Source organism: Neovison vison, chromosome 11 (genome assembly GCF_020171115.1).
Source record: "Neovison vison isolate M4711 chromosome 11, ASM_NN_V1, whole genome shotgun sequence".
Taxonomy (NCBI): domain Eukaryota; kingdom Metazoa; phylum Chordata; class Mammalia; order Carnivora; family Mustelidae; genus Neogale; species Neogale vison.
In genome coordinates, this window is record NC_058101.1 from 176,581,933 (window position 1) to 176,608,229 (window position 26,297).

At 37.6% G+C, this 26,297-nt stretch overlaps 1 protein-coding gene across 1 annotated transcript in view; it reads right to left on the reverse strand.

The window, feature by feature from the left end:
* LOC122890378 (disintegrin and metalloproteinase domain-containing protein 5-like) overlaps positions 1–26,297 on the reverse strand; it is a 143,399-nt gene that overhangs the window by 46,260 nt on the left and 70,842 nt on the right. The window lies entirely within an intron of this gene.

Below are 26,297 nucleotides of genomic sequence, written 5' to 3' on the forward strand. Positions count from 1 at the left end.
GGGAAGAGGTCATGATTAACACCAAGAAATTAGAAATAATTATAATAAATTATTATCAGGGGCGCCTGGGTGGCTCAGTGGGTTAAGCTGCTGCCTTCGGCTCAAGTCATGATCTTGGGGTCCTGGGATCGAGTCCCGCATCGGGCTCTCTGCTCGGCAGGGAGCCTGCTTCCTCCTCTCTCTCTCTCTGCCTGCCTCTCTGCCTACTTGTGATCTCTATCTGTCAAATGAATAAATAAAATCTTAAAAAAAAATAAATTATTATCAGCAATATATGCCCAAAAAATTAAACAACTTGGAAGAAAAGGATGCCTTCTTGGAAACTTATAACTACCAAGACTGAAACAGGAAGAAATAGACATCAAAATAGACCAATAACCAATGACAAAATTGAAGCAGTGATCAAAAATCTCCCAAAACACAAGAGTTCAGAGCCAGATGGCTTCCCAGGGGATTTTTACCAAACATTTAAAGAAGAAATAATAACTATTCTACTGAAGTTATTTCAAAAAACAGAAATGGAAAGGAAACGTCCAAACTCCTTCTATGAGGTCAGCATTACCCTGATTCCAAAATGAGACAAAGACCCCATCAAAAAGAATTACAGATCAATATTCCTGATGAACAGGAATGCCAAAATACTCAACAAGATCCTAGCCAATAGGATCAACTATATTAAAAGGATTATACATCACAACCAGGTGGCATTTATTCCTGAGATACAAGGGTGGTTCAACATTCATAAATCAATCAATGGGATAGAGCACATTAATTATAAAAAAAGACAAGAACCATATGATCTTTTCAATTGATGCAGAAAAAGCATTTGACAAAGTACACCATACTTTCCTGATTAAAAATCTTCAGAGTATAAGCATAGAGGGAACATACCTCAACATAATAAAGCCACCTATGAAAAGCCTACTGTGAATATCATTCTCAATGGAGGAAAGCTCTCAAGAACAAGACAGGAATGCTCACTCTTACCATTATTGTTCAACATTGTACTAGAAGGTGTAGCCTCAGCAATCAGACAACAAAAAGAAATAAAATGTACTCAAATTGGCAAAGAAAAAGTCAAACTCTTTCTTCACAGATGACATGGTTCTTTACAAGGAAAAACCAAAGACTCCACCCCCAAATTACTAGAACTCATTCAGCAACATGGCAGGATACAAAATCAATGCACAGAAATCAGGTGCATTTCTTTTTTTTTTTTAATGATTTTTTATAGGTTATTTATTTGATAGAGAGAGATCACAAGTAGGCAGACAGGCAGGCAGAGAGAGAGAAGGGGGAAGCAGGCTCCCTGCTGAGCAGAGAGCCCGACATGGGGCTCGATCCCAGAACCCTGAGATCATGACCTGAGCCGAAGGCAGATGCCCAAACCACTGAGCCACCCAGGCACCCCATCAGGTGCATTTCTATACACTAACAATATAACTGAAGAAAGAGAAATTAAGGAATGGATTTCATTTACAATAGTACCAAATACCATAAGATGCCTAGGGATAAACCTAATCAAAGATATAAAGGAACTATACTCTAGAAACTACAGAACACTTATGAAAGAAATTGAGGAAGACACAAAAAGATGGAAAAACATTCTGTGCTCATGGATCAGAAGAATAAACCTTTTTAAAATGTCTATGCTGCCCAGAGCAATCTACACTTTCAGTGTTATCCCTATCAAAATACCCCTGGCATTTTTCACAGAGCTGGAACGAACAATCCTAAAATTTGTATGGAACCAGAAAAGACCCCAAAAAGACCAGGGAGATATTGTGGGGGGAAGCTGGGGGCTTTAAGCCTGACTTTAAGCTATATTATAAAGCCGTGATCATCAAGACAGCATGATATTAGCACAAAAACAGACACACAGATCAATGGAACAGAATAGAGACTCCAGATATGGACTCTGAACTCTATTGCCAACTAATCTTCGACAAATCAGGAAAAAATATCCAGTGGAAAAAAGAGTATCTTCAATAAATGGTGCTGGAAAAACTGAATGGCCACATGCAGAAGAATGAAACTCAACCATTCTCTTACACCATACACAAAGATAAACTCTAAATGGATGAAAGACCTCAATGTGAGACAGGAATCCATCAAAATCCTAGAGGAGAACATAGGAAGTAACCTCTTCAACATCAGCTGCAGCAACTTCTCTCAAGACACATCTCCAAAGGCAAAAGAATCAAAAGAAAAATGGTGAAGGACTATGGACTCCAGTAAATAACTGAGGGTTACAGAGGGGAGGAGGGTGATGGGATGGGGTAGCTGGGTGATGGGTATTAAGGAGGGCATGTGTTGTGATGAGCACTGAGTGATTATATATATGTGTATATACATATATATATATATATATAGAGAGAGAGAGAGAGAGAGAGGGAGAGATGTGATTATATATATATATATATATATATATATATATAGCAGAAGCAGTTGTACTATATGGTGGCTAACCAAATATATTCATAAATATATTCATAAATCAACCTAATATATTCAGTTAGCCACCATATAGTACAAATGCTTCTGCTCCAGTCACCCCATAAGATCTACCCCTACAGAGTGCCCTGGGATGTCTAGCCCCAACCCTGCCTTGCTCCAGCTACACTGCCAGGGTACTGTCTGCATGGAGTGCCCTAGCACAGTATAGCCTGTGCTCAGCTTCAGCTATGCTGCCAGTTTGTCCTCTGTGCAGAGAGCCCTGGGACACCCCCCCCATTTCACCCACTTCAACTTGCAAGAACAAAGACCAAGGTTATTTGAAGGAAGGAAAGAATAAAGATCAGAGTAGAAATAAATGAAAAAAGAATTTAAAAAGATATAAAATACCAATAAATAAAGAGCTGCTTGGTTCTTTGAAAAGATAAACCAAATTGATAAACCTTTCGCCATACTCAACAAGAAAAAGAGAGAGAGAGGATTCAAGTAAATAAAACCAGAATTGAAAGAAGAGAAGTGGGGCACCTGGGTGGCTCAGTGGGTTAAGCCGCTGCCTCTCATTTGCAGGGTCCTGGGATCAAGTCCCGCTGCCTCTCATTTGCAGGGTCCTGGGATCAAGTCCCGCATCGGGCTCTCTGCTCAGCGGGGGGCCTGCTTCCTCCTCTCTCTCTCTGCCTGCCTCTCTGCCTACTTGTGATCTCTCTCTGTCAAATAAATAAATAAAATCTTTAAAAAAAAAGAAAGAAGAGAAGTAACAATTCACATCACAGAAATACAAAGAATTTTAAGAGACTACTGAAAAATTATATGTCAATGAACTGGATAACCCCCACCCCAAAAAAAAACACATAAAATTCCTAGAAACATGCAATCTGTCAAAACTGAATCAAGAGAGAGGAAGCAACATGATAGAGGAGTAAGAGACTGAAATATCATCAGGTGCCAGGAGTTCAGCTAGATAGTTATCAAACCATTCTGAACACCGATAAACTGAAGAGGGGATAGAAGAGAAGAAGAGCAGCAGTTCTAGGAAAAGAAAATTGACCACTTTCTGGAAGGTAGGACATGGAGAGAAATGAATCCAAGCAATATATGGGAAGAGAGATATGGGGGGATGGACCAGCTCCCAGCAAGTGCGAGGGCAGCAGTACACAAAATCAGAACAAAATCAGTGTGCTGTACTGATAGATGTCACTCCAGAGGTTAGGAGGGGGGCTGGAGCCCCTTGTGGGGATAGTGTGGTCTCAGGATCCACAGGGTCACAGAAAGACTGCAAGTGTCTGAGGGTGGCAGAGTTCCCAGGTATCAGAACAGGAAAGCCAACTGCAGAAACAGAGCCCAGCAGTGGGCTCTCAGCTCAGAGTTACCTTAAACTGTGATCCATGACACAGTTGGGCTGCCGCTCTTCAAGCAGGGACCCCACAAGTGGCAGATCTGGAGAGACCCCCACCTTCTTCCTCCAAGAGGAGCAGAGCAAGACCATGCTACAGGAATCTGTTGTGGTGGGTAGTGCACCAGAGATAGAAACCCTTGGTCACAGGCTGGGTGAGCACAGAGGGCAGCCAGAAGCCACGGAGACTGGAGGGACTGACTGCTTCTCTCTGGGGGTGCGCTGAGGAGTGGGTCCCCAAGCTCTTAGCCTCTATGGGCCAGAGATTGGGAGGCCACCATCCTCACTCCCTTCCTCCAAAGGTATAAGGAAAGAATTCAGGGAACAAAAGCTCCCAAGAGTGAACCCGAGCAGATTACTTAGCCTGGCCCTTGGCAAGGGTGGTGCAATTCTGCCTCAGGCAAAGACATCTGAGAATCATAAGGACAGGTCCCTCCCCCAGAAGATCAGCAAGAACATCCAGCCAAGAACACATTCATTAATCAATGAGAACTGCAGAACTCCACAGCTAGGGGAAAGTAAAACAGAATTCATGGCTTTTCCCCATTATTCTTTAGTCTTTCAAAGGTAAATTTTTTTAATTTTATTTTTTTCTCATTCTATTTTCTTTAGTCATTCCTTTTTCCTATTTTAATGTTTTTAAACTATTTTATCTTAAAAATATTTTTTATTGTTATAGTCATATTCTATTTCTTCATTGTGTTTAGCCTTATTTTTTGTATACATATAGGTTTCTTTTCTTTAAAATTTTGGGATACATTTTTTTTCTAATATATCAAAATATACCCCAAATCTAGTGCATGCCTTTATTCTAGTCTCTAGGCTGATGACATTCTCTCCTCTTTTTTTTTTCTTTTTCCAACCAACTTGTAAATTCCTTTTTTTAGAATCCTTTTTAACTTTCATCTTTACAGTCATATTCCATCCTTTCATCGTGTTTACACTTGTAAATATAAGCTTTATTATATATTTATTTATTTATTATTTATTATATATTTATTATAATATAATATATTATATATATGTATATATGTGTATATATATGCTTTTCTTTCCTTAAAATGTTGGGAGGTAGTTTCTTCTAAGAGACCAGAATACACCCAAAATCATGTGGGTGGCTCTGTTCTATTCACCAGTCTAACATATATGGTTTTTTATTTTTAATTTTTTATTTTTCCCCCATTCTTCTCCCGCCATTTAAATCTCTTCTGATTTGGTTGGCAAATATTTTTCTGGGGTTTTGCCACCCTTTTAGTATTTTATTCTCTAATTCATCTATTATTATCTGGATAAAATGACAAGGTGGAAAAACTCACCTCAAAAGAAGAACAAGAGGTAGTACTGACAGCTAGGGAACTAATCAATACTGACATTAGTAAGATGTCAGAACTAGAGTTTAGAATGACTACTATCAAGGTGCCAGCTGGACTCGAGAAAAAGCATGGAAGATATTAGAGAATCCCTGCTGAAGAAATAAAATCCCTTTCTGGAGAAATAAAAGAACTAAAATCTAACCAAGTTGAAATCAAAAGAGCTATAAATGAGGTGCAATAAAAAATGGAGACTCTTACTGGTAGGATAAATGAGACAGAAGAAAGAATTAGTGATATAGAAGAACAAATGACAGAGAATAAAGAACCTGTGCAAATGAGAGACAAACAACCTCTGGACAACAAGGGGAGAATTTGAGAGATAAGTGATACCATAAGAAGAAATAATATTAGAGTAACTGGGATCCCAAAAGAAGAAGAAGGAAGAGAGGGGCAGAAGGTATAATGGAGCAGATTATAGCAGTGAACTTCCCTAATTTAAGGAAGGAAACAAGCATCAAAATCCAGGAGGCACAGAGAATCCCCCTCAAAATCAATAAAAATCAATCAACACCCCATCATCTAATAGTAAAACTTGAAAGTCTCAGAGACAAAGAGAAAATGCTGAAAGGGTCTTGGGACAAGAGGTCTGTAACCTACAATGGCAGAAATATTAGATTAGCAGTAGACCTATCCACAGAGACTGGCAGGCCAGAAAGGACTGACGTGATATATTCAGAGCACTAAAAGACAAAAACATGCAGCCAAGAATACTATATCCAGCTAGGCTATATTGAAAACACAAGGAGAGATTAAAAAAGCTTCCAGGACAAACAAAAACTGAAAGAATTTGCAAACACCAAACCAGCTCTACAGGAAACATTGCAAGGGATCCTCTAAGCAAAGAGAGAACCTGAAAGGAACAGAGACAATATACAATAACAGTTACCTTACAGACAATATAATGGCACTAAATTCTGATCTTTCAATAGTTACCCTGAATGCAAATGGGCTAAATGCCCCAATACAAAGACACAGAATGAATTTAAAAAAAAAAAAGGCCCATTTGATATGCTGTCTACAAGAAACTCATTTTAGACCCAAAGACACCTCCAGATTTAAACAGAGGGGGTGGAAAACCATTTACCATGCTAATAGACATCAAGAGAAAACTGAGGTAGCAATCCTAATATTGGATAAATTAGATTTTAAGCCAAAGACTATACTAAAAGATGAGGAAGGACAATATATCACACTTAAAGGATCTGTCCAACAAGAAGATCTAACAATTTTAAATATCTATGCCCCTAATATGAGAGAAGCCAATTAGATAAATCAGTTAATAACAAAATCAAAGAAACACATAAACAATAATACAATAATAGTAGGGGACTTTAACATCCCCCTCACTGAAATGGACAGATCATCCAAGCAAAAGATCAGCAAGGAAATAAAGGCCTTAAACGACACACTGGACCAGATGGACATCACAGATATATTTAGAACATTCCATTCCAAAGGAAGAGAATACACATTCTTCTCTAGTGCACATGGAACATTCTCCAGAACAGATCACATCCTGGGTCACAAATCAGGACTCAACTGGTACCAAAAGAATGGGATCATTCCCTGCATATTTTCAGACCACAATGCTTTGAAACTAGAACTCAGCCACAAGAGGAAAGTTGGAAGGAACTCAAATATATGAAAGCTAAAGAGCAACCTACTAAAAAATGAATGGGTCAACCAGGAAATTCAAGAAGAACTGAAAAAATTCATGGAAACAAATGGAAATGAAAACACAACTGATCAAAATCTTTGGGACACGGCAAAGGCAGTCCTGAGAGGAAAGTATATAGCAATACAAGGCTTTCTCAAGAAACAAGAAAGGTCTCAAGTACACAACCTAACCTTACACCTGTAGGAGCTGGGAACGAATAGCAAATAAAGCCTAACCCAGCCTGAGAAGAAAAATAGTAAAAGATCAGAGCAGAAATCAATGAAATAGAAGCCAGAAAAATAGTAGAACAGATCAACAAAACTGTAAGCTGCTTCTTTGAAAGAATAAATCAACAAACTTCTGGCCAGACTTATCCAAAAGCAAAAGAAAGGACCCAAATCAATAAAATCATGAATGAAAGAGGAGAGATCACAACAAACACCAGAAACATACAAACAATTATAAGAACATATTATGTGCAATATATGCCAGCAAATATGACAATCTGAAAGAAATGGATGCAATCCTAGAGACATATAAACTACCAAAACTGAACCAGGAAGAAATAGAAAACCTTAACAGACCTATAACCAGTAAGGAGATTGAAGCAGTCAACAAAATCTAAAAAAAAAAAAAAAAAAAAAAAAAAACACTCCAGGGCCAGACAACTTCCCAGGGGAATTCTACCAAATATTTAAAGAAGAATTAATGCCTATTCTCCTGAAAGTGCTCCAAAAAGTAGGAATGAAAGGAAGACTTCCAAACTCATTTTATGAGGCCAGGGTTACCTTGATCCCAAAACCAGACAAAGACCCCATCAAAGAGGAGAATTATAGGCCAATATCCTTGATGAACACAGATGCAAAAATTCTCACTAAAATACTAACCAATAGGATCCAACAATATGTGAAAGGAGTATTCACCATGGCCAAGTGGGATTTATTCCTGGGCTGCAAGGTTGGTTCGACAACCACAAATCAATCAATGTCATATATTGCAATAATAAAAGAAAGAACAAGAACCCTATGATATTCTCAATAGATGCTGAAAAAGCATTTGACAAATTACAGCATCCTTTCTTGCTCAAAATTCTTCAAAGTATAGGGATATCACCATCATCATCAAAGCCAGCTATGAAAAACCCACAACAAATATCATACTCAATGGGGGAAAACTGAGACCTTTTCTCCTAAGGTTAAGAACACAACAGAGATGGCCACTATCACCACTGCTATTCTACAGAGTACTAGAAATCCTAGCCTCAGCCACCAAAAAAAAAAAAAAAAAAAAAAAAAGGCAACATCCAAATCGGCACTGTTCGCAGATGCTGAGATGCTTTATGTGGAAAGCCCAAAAGACACGACTCCAAAACTGCTAGAACTTAAGCAGGAATACAGTAAAGTGCCAGGATATAAAATCAGTGTACAGAAATCAGTTTCATTTCTATACACCAACAACAAGACAGAAGACAGAGAAATTAGGGAGTCCATCCCATTTACAATTGCACCCAAAACCAAAAGATACTAAGAAATAAACCTAACCAAAGAGGCAAAAAATCTGTACTCAGAGAAATATAAAGTACTCGTGAAGGAAATTGAGGAAGACACAAAGAAATAGAAAAATGTTCCATGCTCATGGATTGGAAGAACAAGTATTGTGAAAATGTCTATGCTACCTAAAGCAATCTACACATTTAATGCAATCCCTATCAAAATAACATCAATTTTTCAAAGAAATGGAACAAATAATCCTAAAATCTATATGGAACCAGAAAAGACTCTGAGTAGCCAGAGAGATGTTGAAAAAGAATGGCTAAGCTGGTGACATCACAATTCCAGACTTTAAGCTTTATTACAAAGCTGTAATCATCAAGACAGTGTAGTACTGGCACAAAAACAGACACATACATCAATGGAACAGAATAAAGAGTCCAGAAATGGGCCCTCAACTCTATGGTCAACCAATCTTCGACAAAGCAGGAGAGAATGTCCAATGGAAAAGACATTCTCTTCAACAAATGGTGTTGGCACATGCAGAAGAATGAAATTGGACCATTTCCTTATACTACACACAATAATAGACTAAATGGACAAAAGACTTTTTGAATCTATCAAAAGCCTTGAGGAGAACAAGGCAGCAACTTCTTCAACCCTAGCCACAGCCACTTCTTCCTTGACAGATTGCCAAAGGCAAGGGAAGCAAGGGCAAAAATGAACTATTGGGACTTCATCAAGATCAAAAGCTTTTTAACAGCCAAGGAAACTGTCCATAAAACCAAAAGACAACTGACAGAATGGGAGAAGATATATGCAAATGACATATCGAATAAAGGGATATATCCAAAATCTATAAAGAATTTATCAAACTCAACACCCAAAGAACAAATAATCCAATCAAAAATTGGGCAGAAGACATGAACAGACATTTCTGCCAACAGACACATAAAAAGGTGCTCCACATCACTCAACATCAGGAAAATACAAATCAAAACCACAATGAGATACCACCTCACACCAGTCAGAATGGCTATAATTGACAAACAAGGAAATGACAGATGTTGACAAGGATGTGGAGAAAGAGGAACCCTCCTATACTATTGGTGGGAATGAAAGGTGGTATAGCCACTCTGGAAAACAGTATGGAGGTTCCTCAAAAAGTTGAAAATAGACCTCCCTATGACCCAGCAATTGCACTACTGGGTATTTACCCTAAAGATACAAATGTAGTGATCTGAAGGGACACATGCACATGAATGTTTATAGCAGCTATGTCCACAATAGCCAAACTATGGAAAGAATCTAGATGTCCATCAACAGATAAAATGGATAAAGAAGATGTGAGATATATATATATAGATATATATATAGATATATATATATAAAATGGAATATTATGCAGCCTTCAAAAGAAATGAAATCTTGCCATTTGCAACAACATGGATGGAACTAGAGGGTATTATGCTGAGAAAAATAAGTCAGTCAGAGAAATATAATTATCATATGAGCTCTCTGATATGAGGAATTTGAGAGGCAGGGTGGGGGGTTGTGTTTGGTAGGAAAGGAAAAAATAAAACAAGATGAAATCAGGAGGGAGATCAATCATAAGAGATTCCTAATCTCACAAAACAAAAGGGTTGCTGTTGGGTTGTGGCGTAGGGATGGGATGGTGGGTTATGGACATTGGAGAGGGTATGTGCTATGGTGAGGTTTGTAAAACATGTAAGCCTGATGATTCACAGACCAGTACCCTGGGACAAATAATACATTTTATGTTAAAAATAAATAAATACTGAATCAAGAAGAAACAGAAAATCTGAACACACTTAAAATTGAATCAGTAATCAAAAAACTTCCAAAACATAAAAATCCAGGATCTAGAAGGATTCATGGGTGAATTTCACTAAACATTTAAAGAAGAGTTAATACCTATTTTCCTCAAACTTCAAAAAAAATAGAAGGAAGCTTAAAATACACTCTATTGCAACCATTATCAGCTTGATACCAAAACGACATAAACACTCCACAAAAAGGAAAACTATAGGTCAATATCTCTGGGGGACATACATGCAAAATCCTCAACAAAATATCAGCAAATTACATTCAACAATATATGAAAAGGATCATTCATCATGATCAAGTGCATCTAGGGATGGAGCGATGGTTCACTATTTACAAATCAATCAATATGATACATCACATTAACAAAATGAGGAACAAAATTCATATGGTCATCTCATTAGATGAAGAAGAAACATTTGAAAAAGTACATTAATGTATGATACAAACCTTCCATAAAGTGGGTTTAGAGGGGCTCTGTCCCAACACAATAAAAATCATATATGAAAAACCCACAGCTAACCTCATACTCAGTGAAACACTGAGCAACTTTTCCTCTAAGATCAGGAATAAGACAAGAATATCCCACTCTCGGGTGATTGGGTGGCTCAGTGGATTAAAGCCTCTGCTTTTGGCTCAGGTCATGAACCCAGGGTCCTGGGTTTGAGGCCCGCATCGGGCTGTCTGTTCAGCAGGGAGCCCGCTTCCCTTCCTCTCTGTGTCTGCCTCTCTGTCTACTTGTGATCTCTGTCAAATAAATAAAAATAAAAATGAATCTTTAAAAAAAAAAGAATATCCCACTCTGACCACTGTTATTCAACATATTACTAGAAATTATAGCCAGAGCAGTTAGCCAACAAAAGATATAAAATGTATTCAGATTAATAAGGAAGAAACAAATCACTATTTGTAGAGGACATGATACTGCATATTGAAAACCCTAAGGAGTCTATCAAAAGAATTATTAAAAGTAATAAATAAATTCAATAAAGTTGTAGGATACAAAATTAATACACAAAATTTGGTTCCATTTATGTACATTAGTAATGAAGGAATGGAAAGACAAATTAGGAAAAGAACTCCATTTACATTTTCACCAGAAATAATAAAATACGTAGGAATAAACTTAACCAAGAAAGTGAAGACCTGTATTCTGAAAACTATAAAACACTGATGAAAGAAGTTGAATATGGCACAAATTAATGAAAAGATATTCTATGCTCATGGATTAGAAAAATCAGTATTATTAAAATGTTCATACTTTCCTAAGCAATCTACAGATTCAATGAAATCCCTATCTAAATACCAATAGCAGGTAAGAGGGTGATGGGTATTGAGAAGGACACATGCTGTGATGAGCACTGGGTGTTACAGTTAACTAATGAATAGTTGAACACTGCACCAAGGACTAATTATGTACTACACAGTGGCTAACTGAACATAATAAAAGAAAATAAAGCTCATATTTTATCATTGGCAAAAAAAAATACCAACAGCATTTTGCACAGAACTAGATCAAATAATATTAATATTTTTATGGAGCCACAAAAGATCTGAAATAACCAAAGCAATGCTGGAAAAAAAAAAAAAAGCTGGAAATCAGAGTCCCAGATTTCAAGATTTCAGCAAAGCTGTAGTAATCAAAACAGCATGGTGTTGGAACAAAAATATTGACACATTGCTCAATAGAACATAATAGAGAGACCAGCAATAAACCCATACATATGCTGTCAATTAATCTATGACAAATCTATACACTGGGGAAAAGATAGTGTCTTCAATAAATAGTGCTGGAAAAACTGGACAACTACATGAAAAAGAATAAACACAGACCACCTTCTCACACCAACACAAAAATAAACTCTATAAGGCACAAATGCATAAAACTCCTCCAAGAAAACATAGGCAGTAATTTCTTTGCTATTGGTCATAGTAACATTTTTCTAGATATGTCTCCTCAGGCAAAGGAAACAAAATAAAAAATAAATGATTGGGACTACACCAAAATAAAAAGCTTTTACATAGCAAAGCAAACCATCACCGAAGCAAAAAGGCAACCTACTAATAGGAGAAGATATTTGCAACCATCACCAAAGCAAAAAGACAGCCTACTAAGTAGGAGAAGATATTTGCTCCTAATAAGGAGTTAATATCCAAATTATGTAAAGAACTTATAAAACTCAACCAAAAAAAAAAAACCAATCCAATTTAAAAAATGAGCAGAAGACCTAAATAGACATTTTCCAAAGAAGACTTAGAGATGGCTAATAGACACCTGAAAAGTTACTCATCACTAATCATCAGGAAAATGCAAATAAAAACCAAAATAAGACATCACCTTACACCTCTCAGAATGGCTATAATCAAAAAGACAACAAAAAGTTAAGTGTTGGATAGGATGTAGAGAATAAAGGAACCCTTGTGTACTTTTGGTAGGAATATAAATTGGTGTAGCCCCTGTTGAAAACAGTATGGAGTTTCCTTAAAAAAGTAAAAATAGAAATATCATATGATCTAGTAATTCCACTACTGGATAATTAACCCCAACCCCCCAAAAAAGACAAAAATTTTGAGAAGGTATATGCACTCCTATGTCTATTGCAGCGTTATTTACCATAGCCAAAATATTGGAAGCAACCCAAGTGTCCATCAATAGATCTAAAGAAGAGAGAGAGAGAGTGTGTGTATGTTTGTGTGTGTGATGGAATATTACTGAGCCATAAAAAGTAATGAAATCTTGACATTGATGCTGACATTTATGGACTAAAGTGTATTATGCTAAGTGAAATAAGACAGAGAAAGACACTATCATGTGATTTCACTTATATGGGGAATCTAAGAAACAAAACATTTTAACAAACAAACAAAAGCAGAAACAGACACACAAATACAGAGAACAAACTGATGGCTGCTGGGGGTGTGGACAAATGACTGAAGGGTAATCGGAGGTACAGACTGCCAGATATGGAATGAATAATCATGAGGATAAAAGCCACAGCATAGGGAATACAGTTGATATCGTAATAACGCTGTATAGTGACAGATGATAGCTACACTTGTGGTGAGCATAGCAAAATGCATAGAGTTGTTGAATCACTATGTTACATACCTGATACTAAAGTAACATTGTGTGTCAACTATACTTCAATAACAAAAAAAGAGCTATTGAATTTTAAAATCATAAGGATTCCAATGATCATCTACTTCACCCCTTTTATATGTTTAGTTATGTCAAATTTTAAAATCGTAAAAAATTCAAATGTAGTAATAGTTGCCCTATCACTATGACTTGGTGATTTAGAGATGCATTGTGTTGATCATGTTAATCACATGTAATGAAACCTGAGATCTTTTGTTGTCATCATTATTAACTGACAAAGGAGCTCCTGCCAGCAATTTCACAGATTTTCATAGTTGAAGACAAGATCAATAAACTTCATTCTCTCTCAACACAATCCATACATATAAGAGATACTACAAAACAAGTCAAAATAGATTTGTGAACAGAATCCACCACAATTAGTAACTATCTATTGAAAACTTTCTACTCTTGAACTCACTAAGTAATTAGTTTCCTTTTGCTTTGTCCCAATTTACTGATTTGAATTGATTTGATTAAATCTAATTTAAACTTCTTGATTCCCCCAAATTCTGTCCAAGGGCCAGGATTAGGATGGTGCAAAAACTGAAGGTGGTAGAGGGGCAAAAATTCAATAATCAAGTAATACCTTAATTCAATATTTTTAAAAATCAAAATTAATGGCCAGATAAATTCAATAAACAAAATACCACATTTTAGGAAGGTGGGGCAAGATGGCGGAGAAGTAGGAGACCCTGTTTCAACCAGTCCCCTAAAGTGAGCTAATTATCTACACTCTGAACACCCATGAAATCACCCTTAGATGTAGAATTATACACTTCTGGATATCTACTGGGTTAGGAGACTCCAGTGAAGAGGTAAAGCATAATGAGAATGATCAAACTGATATTGGAACATAAATATCTTTTTTATATTTAAAAATATAGAAGGGGGGCACCTGGGTGGCTCAGTGGGTTAAAGCCTCTGCCTTCGGCTCGGGTCATGATCCCAGGGTCCTGGGATCAAGCCCAACATTGGGCTCTCACACAGCAGGGAGCCTGCTTCCCTCTCTCCCTCTGCCTGCCTCTCTGCCTACTTGTGATCTCTGTCAAATAAATAAATAAAATCTTTAAAAAAATATATATATATATAGAAAAGGGATGGAGCCACCAGAAGTGACCCATTGGAAAGTAATACCCCAATATGAGAGTGCCCTGTGATTGGGGACCAGCATCAATGTGGGGTCTGGTTAAAAGCACTCAAAAAGAGCAAAAGACCTTAAGGGGCAGTTGGTGGAATTAGGCAGGCACGGGCCTAAGTCCACAGACCCAGGATGGCCACTGCCAGTGACCACCTGTGCCAGAGAGAGTACAACGAGGCCTCCAGACCATGGTCCCTGAGCCCCTGGCTTTCCACTACTAGCACCAGCGCTGGGATAGGTGCACTCCCACCGACATGTGTAAGGAAGTCTGGTTTGGATGCCTGCTGGTGCTCTCTAGAACCACAGCCTTTTGCACTCTGCACGTGCACCATGTAACCAGGGTCTGAACCACGCTCTCCAGCGTGCCTGAGAGAGTTCTGTGCAGGCGCTAGCTGCTGGTCTCTAGGACCGGCCAAGAGTCTGAACACTCCCAGCCCAGGCTTGAAAATCTCAGTTCACTATCTCTGATTGGTATCTCTTGCTGTCTGGACCCCAGACAGCAGTCCCAGCAAAGGCAGCCACTGGAAGTGGGCTCCCTTGTCTAATATCGCTTGTGGTTTTAGTGGCACGGAGATGCAGGGACAAGCAGGTGCTTTGGGCAACCTCTAAGACTGTGGCTGGGGACATGCATTGCACGTGGGAGGTTGCACAAATCAGTAGAGTTTGCAGAGGGGGAATCTGTGTGTTATGGACCACCCAGAGGGGAGCAGACTCAGGCTTTTCTCTGAGATACAGTTTGGGTACAGTTTGCTTTCCACTAAACCTCTGAAAGGCCACAAAGAGCCACCAAAGAACAAAAACCTGCAGAGAATAAAAGCCTAAAAAACTGGTTTCCACAGAGCCCAGCCCCTTGATAGGGAGCAGGACTCAACCCAAGGAAGACTGACTGAAAAACAATGTAGCAACCCCCTCCCCCAGATAGCCAGCCAAAAGAACAAGAGGACAACCACCACAGGGTCTCCATAACATTTTAAAACCTCAATATCAGAGGAACACAAGATATTAAACTCCCAGTATCATCCTAAAACCTGCATATTTCATAGATACAACTCTTTTTTTTAATTTGTTCTCATGATTCTTGTGCTTAATTTTCTTAACCCATTTACCACTACAATGGGAGGTTCAATACAACATATTCCATTATAACCTCTTACCTTGAACTTTTTCATACACATACATGTGTTTTTCTTTTGCTTTTCTATTTTTCTTAATATACATACAGATATAAGCTTCAAGGTAATCCTCTTTCCCTAATAAATACTACCCTTATATATATACCAGTTTTAATCTCCCTTTATCTCTGGAAAGTTGGGTCCTTTCCAGAAAGTTGGGTATCTTTCCTTGGGAAAGATACCAAGATACACCCAGGAAGAATCAAAATAACCTTCCTCACCCACATTGAGGATGTATAATCAACCTCCCATCTTTTTCTTCTGTCAATGTTTCTGTGCATTTGTTTTTGTTCTGATATTTTATACATTTTATACTTGGGGTTCATTTTGGCTGGGTTCTTTTTTTCTTTTTCTTGTCTTTTACTTTCATCAGTATTTTTGTTTGTATACCTTATAAATCTTACCTTTGGGGCCCATTCTGGCTGGGTCTTCTCTCTCTCTCTCTCTCTCTCTCTCTTTTTTTTTCCTGTTTCTCTCTTTCTTCCTCTCTTTTTTGCTTTTTGTCATTTCTTTTGGATGGTGACTTATGATTGCTCAGAAGCATTCCAGGGTGCACCTTACCTGGTTCACGGATGATATATGCAGCTACACATCCCCTCAACTACCACTCACCAAAATGACTAGGAGCAGAATGCCCAATAGAGAAAAAATTCAGAGACTGTGCCCTCTCCATCAGAGCTATTGGATATGGACATAAACAGAATGTCAGAAAGGGAATTCAGGGTAACAATTATCCAGGTAATGGCTAGGTTGGAGAAAACCATTAATGACAACATGGAATTGATTAGGGCAGAAGTGACAGCTACCTGGGAAAATGTTAAAAACGCTATCAATGAGATCCCACCTAATCTAAAGTCTCTAACAGCTAGGGTAACCAGGGCAGAAGATAGAGTTAGTGATCTGGAGGACAAACTGATAGAAAAAAAGAATCAGGAGGAGGTCTGGAACAAACAGCTTAGAAGCCATGAAAACAGAATTAGGGAAATAAATGATGCCATGAAAAGTTCCAATGTCAGAATTCTTGGTATCCCTGAAGGGGAGGAGAAAAAATAAGACTAGAAGATATAGTTGAACAGATCCTCTATGAAAATTTTCCCAATTTAGGGAATGGAACCAGTGTTCCTATCATAGAGGCAGAAAAGACACCCCTCAAGGTCATAGAATCTAAAAAGACCTCGAGACACTTGATTCTGAAACTGATTAATCATAATTTTAGACAAGAGCTCTTGAAAGCAGCTAGCGGAAAGAGATTCCTTACATAAAGAGGAAGGTCTATAAGAATAATGTCAGATCTGTTTGCAGAAACCTGGCAAGCCAGAAAGGGCTGGAGAGACATGTTCAGGGCACTAAATGAGAAGAACATGCAGCCAAGAATACTTTATCAAGCAAGACTGACATTCAGAATGGATGGAGACATAAAGAGCTTCCAAGACCAGCAAGGTTTAAAAGAGTATGTGACCACCAACCCAGCACTACAAGAAATATTAAGGGTTTTTTTTTTTTTAATAAAAGAAGAAAGAACCCAAGAGTGCCACAGAACAGAAATTTACAGAGACAATCTAGAGAAACAAGGACTTCTTAAGCAACATGATGTCAATAAAATTGTATATTTCAATAATCACTCAACATGAATGGCCTAAACATTCCCATAAAAAGGCACAGGTTGCAGATTGGATAAAATGACAGGACCCATCCATATGTTGTCTACAAGAGACCCATTTTGAACCTAAGGATACATCCAGACTGAAAGTGAAGGGATGGGGAAGCATCTTTTATGCCAATGGGCCTCAAAAGAAAGCTGCGCTAGTGATTCTCGTATCAGATAAATTAGATTTTAAACTAAGGACTGTAGTCAGAGATAAAGAAGGACACAAATCATTCTTAAAGAGTCTATCCACCAAGAAGATCTAACAATTGTAAATATTTATGCCCCCAATATGGGATCAGCCAACAACATAAGACAACTGTTTTTTATTTTTTTAAAGATTTTATTTATTTATTTATTTAACAGACAGAGATCACAAGTAGGCAGAGAAGCAGGCAGAGAGAGAGGAGGAAGCAGGCTCTCTGCCGAGCAGAGAGCCCGATGCGGGGCTTGATCCCAGGACCCCGGGATCATGACCTGAGCTGAAGGCAGAGGCTTTAACCCACTGAGCCACCCAGGCGCCCCATAAGACAACCGTTAATCAAGATAAAGCATCATATTGACATGAATACATTAATAGTAGAGGATCTTAATACAACACTCTCAGTAAAGGCAGATCATCCAAGCAGAAAATCAGTAAAGAAACAAGAGCATGGAAAGATACATTGGACCAAATGGACCTCATAGACATATAAAGAACATTTCACCCTAAAACAACAGACTAACTATTCATTCTTCTCAAGTGCACATGGAACTTTCTCCAGAATAGACCACATACTGGGTCACAAATCAGGGCTCAACCAATACCAAGTGACTGAGATTATTTCCTGCATATTCTCAGACCACAATGCTTTGAAACAGGAACTCAACCACAAGAAAAATCTTGGAAGGGATTCAAACACTTGGGAGCCAAGACCACCCTGCTTGAAAATGTTTGGATCAACCAGAAAATCAATGAAGAGCTTAAAACAATTCATGGAAACCAATGAGAATGAAGATACTTTAGTCTAAAACCTATGGGATACAGCAAAGGCAGTCCTAAAGGGGAAATACATAGCCATCCAAGCCTCCCTCAAAAAAAAACCTGAAAAATCAAGAATGCACCAGCTCTCTGTACACCTTAAAGAACTATAGAATCAACAACAACAACAAATTAAGCCAACCCCAGGCACAAGAAGGGAAATAATGAAGATTAGAGCAGAGATCAATGAGATAGAAACTAGAAATACAGTATAACACATAAATGAAACTAGAAGCTGTTTTTTTTTTTTTGACAGAAACAATAAGATTGATAAACCTTGGCCAAACTAATGCAAAAGAAAAGACAGAGAACCCAAATCAATAAAATTTTTTTCCAATTTATTTATTTTCAGAAAAACAGTATTCATTATTTTTTCACCACACCCAGTACTCCATGCAAGCTGTGCCCTTTCCACCACCTGGTACCCCAACATCCCACCCCCCCCGCCACTTCAAACCCCTCAGACTGTTTTTCAGAGTCCATAGTCTCTCATGGTTCACCTCCCCTTCCAATTTACCCAAATTCCCTACTCCTCTCTAACGCCCCTTGTCCTCCCTGCTATTTGTGAATGAAAAGGGAGAGATCATGATTAACACCAAGGAAATAGAAACAATCATCAGAAATTATTATCAACAGTTATATACCAATTTAGTTAAGCAACATAGATGAAATTGATGCATTCCTGGAAACCTAACTTCCAAAACTGAATGAGGAAGAAACTGACAACCTGAATAGACCAATATCTAGTAAAGAGATTGAAGCAGTGATCAAAAACCTCCCAAAAAACAAGAGCCCAGGCAGAAGACATGAAGAGGCATCTTCATGTCATACAAATGGCTAACAGACACATGAAAGATGACATACAAATGGCTAACAGACACATGAAAAAATGTTCATCATCATTAGCCATCAGGGAGACTCAAATCAAAACCACACTGAGATACCACCTTACACCAGTTCAAATGGCCAAAATTAACAATACAGTAAACAACAAGTGTTCAGAATGTGGAGAAAGGAGAACCCTCTTACACTGTTGGGAGGAATGCAACTTGGTGCAGCCACTTTGGAAAACAGTGTGGAGATTCCTTAAGAAATTAAAAATAGAAATTCCCTATGACCCTGAAATTAGACTATTGGGTATTTACCCCAAAGATACAGATGTAGTGAAGAGAAGGGCCATCTGTACCCCAATGTTCATAGCAGCAATGGCCACAGTTGCCAAAGTGTGGAAAGAACCAAGATGCCCTTTGACAGACAAATGGATAAGGACAATATGGTCCATATATTATGCCTCCATCAGAAAGGATGAATACCCAACTTGTGTATCAACATGGACAGGACTGGAAGAGATTATGCTGAGTGAAATAAGTCAAGCAGAGAGAGTCAATTATCATATGGTTTCGCTTATTTGTGGACCATAAGGATTAACATGGAAACATGGGGAGATGGAAAGGATAAGTAAGTTGGGTAGAATTGGAAGAGGGAGACAAACCATGAGACTGTGGACTCTGAAAAACAAACTGAGGGTTTTGGAGGGGAGAAGGGTGGGAGGTTAAGTGAGCCTGGTATTATGGAGGGCATGTATTGCATGGAGCACTGAATGTGATGCATAAACAATGAGTTCTGGAACACTGAAAAGAAACAAAAGCCCAGGACCTGACCAATTCCCTGGGGAATTCTACCAAACACTCAAAGAAGAAATAATACCTACTCTTCTGAAGCTGATTCAAAAAATAGAAATAGAAGGAAAACTCCCAGACTCTTTCTATGAACCCAGCATTACCCTGATCTCCAAACCAGAAGTCCCCATCAAAAAGGAAAATTTCAACCAATATCCCTGATGAATGTGGATGCTAAGATTCTCAACAAGATCCTAACTAATAAGATCCAACTGTGCATTAAAAAGATTATCCATCGGGGTGTTTGGGTGGCTCAGGTCATGATCTTGGCATCCTGGGATCAAGCTCCGCATTGGGCTCTCTGCTCAGTGGGAAGCCTGCTTCCTCCTCTCTCTCTGCCTGCCTCTCTGCCTACTTGTGATCTCTCTGTCAAATAAATAAATAAAATCTTTTAAAAAAATTATCCATCATAACCAGATGGGATTTATCCATGGGATGCAAGTGTGGTTCATTTTGAAGAGTATCGGTGGAATTTTGATCGGAATGGCATTAAAAGTATAGATTGCTCTAGGAGTATAGACATTTTAACAATGTTTATTCTTCCGATCTAAGAGCATGGAATGATCTTCCATCTTTTTGTGTCTTCTTCAATTCCTTTCATGAGTGTTCTGTAGTTCCTCGAATACAGATCCTTTACCTCTTTGGTTAGGTTTATTCCCAGGTATCTTATGGTTCTTGGTGCTACAGCAAATGGAATTGATTCTCTAATTTTCCTTTCTGTACTGATTTCTGTACATTGACTTTGTATCCTGCCACGTTGCTGAATTGCTGTATGAGTTCTAGTAGTTTGGAAGTGGAGTCTTTTGGGTTTTCCATATAAAGTATCATGTCATCTGCAAAGAGAGAGAGTTTGACTTCTTCATTGCCAATTTGGATACCTTTTATTTCTCTTTGTTGTCTGATTGCTGTTGCTAGGACTTCTAATACTATGTTGAACAAGAGTGGTGAGAGTGGGCATCCTATTCGTGTTCCTGATCTCAACCAGGAGGCTGCAAGCTTTTTCCCATTGAGGATGTTATTTGCTGTGGGTCTTTCATAGACAGATTTTATGAAGTTCAGCAATGTTCCCTCTATCCCTATACTTTGAAGCGTTTTAATCAGGAATGGATGCTGGACTTTGTCAAATGCTTTTTCTGCATTGATTGAGAGGACCATGTGGTTCTTCTCTCTTCTCATATTAATTTGTCACAAATCAATCGATGTGATAGAACAAATCCTCGAGTACACTCGAGGAACTACAGAACACCTATGAAAGGAATTGAAGAAGACACAAAAAGATGGAGAACCATTCCATGCTCATGGATCAGAAGAATAAACATTGTTAAAATGTCTATAGTGCCCAGAGAAATCTATACTTTCAATGCCATTCTGATCAAAATTCCACCAGCAATTTTCAAATAGGTGGAACAAACAATCCTAAAATTTGTATGGAACCAGAAAATACCCTGAATTACTAAGGAAATGTTGAAAAAGAAAAACAAACCTGGGGGGCATCACGTTGCCTGATTTCAAGCTGTACTACAAAGCTGTGATCACCAAGATAGCATGGTACTGGCAAAGGCTCAATTCCAGAATCCTAAGATCATGACCTGAGTCAAAATTAAGAGAAAGGAACCCTTGTATATAGTTGGGAATGTAAATTGGTTCAGCCACTATTGAAAACAGTATGGAAGTTCCTCAAAATCTTAAAAATAGAACTATCATATGATCCAGCAATCCCACTTCTGGGTATTTACCCAAAGGATTTGGAATCATGATCTCAAAAAGGTATGCCCATTCCTACATGCATTGCAGCCTTATTCACAATTGCCAAAATATGTAAATAATCTAAATGTCCATTAAGGAATAAATGCAAAAGAAAATGTGATATATCTTATTCAATGTTATAAAATGTGATATTTATTATTCAACCATGAAAACCAGAAATTCCTGCCATCTGAGACAATCTGGATAAATATTTAAGGCATTGTGCTAAACGAAATATAACAGATGGAGAAAAATAAATATTATATGATATAAATATATGTGGAATCTAAAAAGCCAAACAGAGAAACAGGGAGAAGTTTTGGGCTTTGTGTAGTAAAAATAGTGAAATGTTAGTCAAAGGTACAAACTTCCAGTTACAATAGTAATACATTCTGGAGATCTAATGTACCATATGTTGGCTATAGCTAATAAATACCATATTATATATTTGAGAGTTGCTGAGAAAATAAATCTTCATTATTCTCACCACAAAAAAGAAAGGGCAATTATATAGCGGGATGGAGGTTCAACCAATGCCATATGATAATCATTTTGCAATATATGAATGTATCAAATCAACATGTTGCATATGCCTTAAACTTACACAGGATATTATGTCAATTATATCCTAATAATGTTGGAGGGAAAAGATGCATCAGAGAGAAAAAGACATAAGCAGCATGGCAGTGTAGGAAGCCCTGGACTCCCCTTCACACACACAAATTCACTGATTCAGCTTCAATTCATGGATTAGTTTTGTGATGAACTCTAAATTAAATGAAAGAATTCCTTACTCTGGGAGAATGCAAAACCAGACTCACCAAAGCCAGTAGGCAGATTCAAGACACCCCTTTCATCAGCAAACTTACCACAGTGCAGTCTTACAAGCAGTAAGAGACCGTCTAGTTTTCTGCTTCACCCAGGAAAGAAGGATTTGCTTGGAGGTCCAATATGGGTACATTTTCAAGGGGGCCACCCAAAGACCTGGAATCTATATTGCCAGTTCTGGTAGCTCTGATGATGTCTGGATGTCCAGGCACTATAGGGATGGCAGCTTGAGCAAGTACTCATCAGTGGTACTCCTTCTGCTCACCATCAAGTGAGTGGATAAATAATCCGAGCTCTCAGCTTCCCCCTTGGGATGCAAAGACTTGATCTATTCATTCAGAGCCCCAAGTACCAAACAGAAATCATGAAGCTGACAACACACCAACAACTGAAATATGCACTAGAAGGGTTCAATAACTGACTGGACAAAGCAAAGAAATGATCAGTGAACTCAAAAAGAGGTTACTGGAAAATATTAACAGCAAACAAAATAAAAGAATGAGAATGACTTAAGGGACTTATGGGACACCATCAATGGCACTAATATATGCATTATGAGAGTTCCAGGAGAGGAGTAGAGAAGGAAAGGATCAGGAAGCATTTTCAAAGAAATAATGGTTAAAGAACTTCCCAGTTGGAAGAAGGAAATGGATATCCAGATGGAGAAAGACCAAAGAACCTCATAGGCCCAAAGAAATCCATAACAAGACACATTATAATAAAACTGTAGAAATTCAAAGACAAGGAGAGAATTTGACAGTAGGGAAAAGAGTGAGTTCTTACATACAATGGAACCCCCATAAGGCTGTGAGGGAATTTTCAGCAGAAATCTTATAGTCCAGAAAGCAGCAGGATGATATTCAAAGCACTGAAAGAAAAAGCCACCAACAAAGAATACTCTATCAGGCAAAACTGCCCTTAAGAAATTAAAGGGTTCAAGACTAAAGTTAAATGAGTTCACGACCACTAGACCTCCCTTCCACAAAATGCTAAAGACAGTATTGCCAGCACTATGGTGGCATAAGGAATCCCTCCTTTTTGTGCCTCCCTTCTAATAAAAAATCCACATATATATATTATTTACCAGATCAATTTTAGACACTCAAGGAAGAACAGAAGATGGAAAAAAATGGTTCCCAATCTTTAAGATATTAAAGATTTAGATGTAAATACATAAAACATGATGTTAAAAGAGCTAATGGGCTTCAGAGTAAGGAAATACTGCAATGAAGCTTTAAAAAACTTTTAGCTGTGTTGCCTAGGTGGCTCAGTAGGCTGTGTCTGACTTCGGCTCAAGTCATGATCTCAGGGTTCTGGGATCAAGCTCCATGTAGGGTTCCCTGCTCAGCAGGGAGTCTACTTGTCCCTCTCCTCTGCCCTTCCCCTGGCTCATGCTTTCTCTCACTCTCTCCCTCAAATAAAAATAAAATCTTTTTTAAAAAAGGCTTTTTAGCTGAGTTATTTTAAATAATATTAAAAACAGATAAGATAATGTCTGCATATAAAATGAATTTGTTTTTCTTTCTTTCCACAAATTTTATTGTGTTAAAATACACACAAAATAAAGTTTACCATATTAACCATTTTTAAGTGTACAGTTTAATGGTATTAAATACATTCATGTTGTGTAGCCATCACTACCATCCATTCATTACTTTTCATCTCATAAAACTGAAATGCTATACTTATTAAACAATAACTCTCCATTCCTTCTCCTCTCAAATACCATTATTTTTTTTATATCTATGATTTTGACTATCAGATAGATCGATAGACTCATAAAGTATTTGTGTTTTTGTGACTGGCTATTTCACTTAGCAAAATTGTCCTCGAGATTCATCCATGTTGTAGAATATTGCAAAATTTCTATCCTTTTTAATGCAGAATAAAATTCCATTGTTTGTATATACCACATTTTTCTTTTTCCATACATCTGTTGATGGACACTTGGGTTACTTCCAAATTTTAGCTGTTCTCAATAATGCTGCTATGAACATGGTTATACAAATATCTCTTCCAGACAGTGCTTTCAATTCTTTTGGTTATAGTCTCATAAATAGGAATGCTGGGTCATATAGTAATTCTATTTCTAATTTTAGAGGGACAATCTTCTATTTTTCACAGCAGCTTAATCATTTTCCACCCCCACCAACAGTGCACAAGGGTTCCAATTCCTCTACATACTCACCCATCTTTTGGGTGGAGTTTTGTGTGGGTTTTTTTGGTAGCCATCCTAATAAGTGTGAAACTGTGATTTTGATTTACACTTCCCTACTGATTAGTAATGTTGAGAGATAGGTATATAGAGACATACCTATTCAAATTCTTTGTCCATTTTTGAATTGAACTATTTGTTTTTGTTGTTGAGTTTTAGGAGTTTCTATATATTCTGGATATTAATTTCTTATCAGATACATGGTTCATAAATATTTTCTTCCCACGAAACTACAAAACATCCAGAATGCAATTAAAAAGATGGCCCCTTGTGGGGAGCCAGATAACTCTGTTTTAGGAACTGTTCTGTGTATTGTAGAATTGACTTTTGACTTTTACTTTCTAGTATTTCTAGTATTGACTTTTTACTTTCTAGAAGCCAGTAACAATTCTGCCCCAGTTGTAAAAACAAAAAATGCCTGCAGGCATTGTGTCTAGTAAGCAATGGTCATGAATTCTGCTAAATGTACTACAAGGGACAGAACAATTTTCCTTATTCCCACCTCTCACAACAAAGAATTATCTGGCCTAAAATATCAATACTGTTGTCATTGAGAAACTCTGATGTGACTGTTGGGTTTGTACCCACATTCCTCTAGGTGTACCCAACTTAATTTGGTGACAAATACCCCTAAATAATGTATGTGACTTTACAACTCATGAGACCTCCTACCTTTTAAAGGATAAACATCACCACAAATTAACGATGCTAAAACTTAAATATCTTTTTATATTATACCTAAATATCTTTTTATATTATACCTAAATGCTAAGTTTCTGCATGTGTAGAAAAAACACTGAAGAGACTACCACAGGAGCTACATTCCTACAAAAACAAAATTTGCTAAGGAACTTAAAAAAGGACACATTTTACCCTATAAGCATATTTTGGCCAGAAACTAATAATTTAGGGGCACATAATGATATGTGTTAGGTCTGTGAATAAGATTTTATTGGCTGTTACCTATAAATCATGTATCATTCTTATCTTGGAAAGCTAATGACTTCTTCAGAATTCTATTAAGCCCTACTCAAGAACATTCTGGTTAACCAGTGTCCATGGCAGATCACAGATGACCTAGTCAAAGAATTTTAGTTCATTTGGATTGAAATACAGTTATGGTTGAGGAAAAATGTTCAACTCCAAAATTTTCAATTTCCTTTTGCCCCCAAGCTCTGTAGGAGGCTCACAAAATCTAATTGTTTTTAAAAAATAAATACAAAAGCTAAACTGATAGTCGGGCCCAGACTTACCATTTCCTAAATGCATTAACACAAGTAGTCACTAGGACTGGAGAGACATTTCTTCAAAATCAAGATGCTTTAGATGTTATACTTATCTCCAACAAATTTTTAATACTTTGGGAGAAGACGATTGTACTTAAACACCTGTAGTTCTCAGAGAGCTTTAAATCACTCAAAATCACTGCTAATACTAAAGAAACAGTAAACAAGATAAATAACTTGGGGTATACCTAGTTGGCATCCCACTATATGGATCTA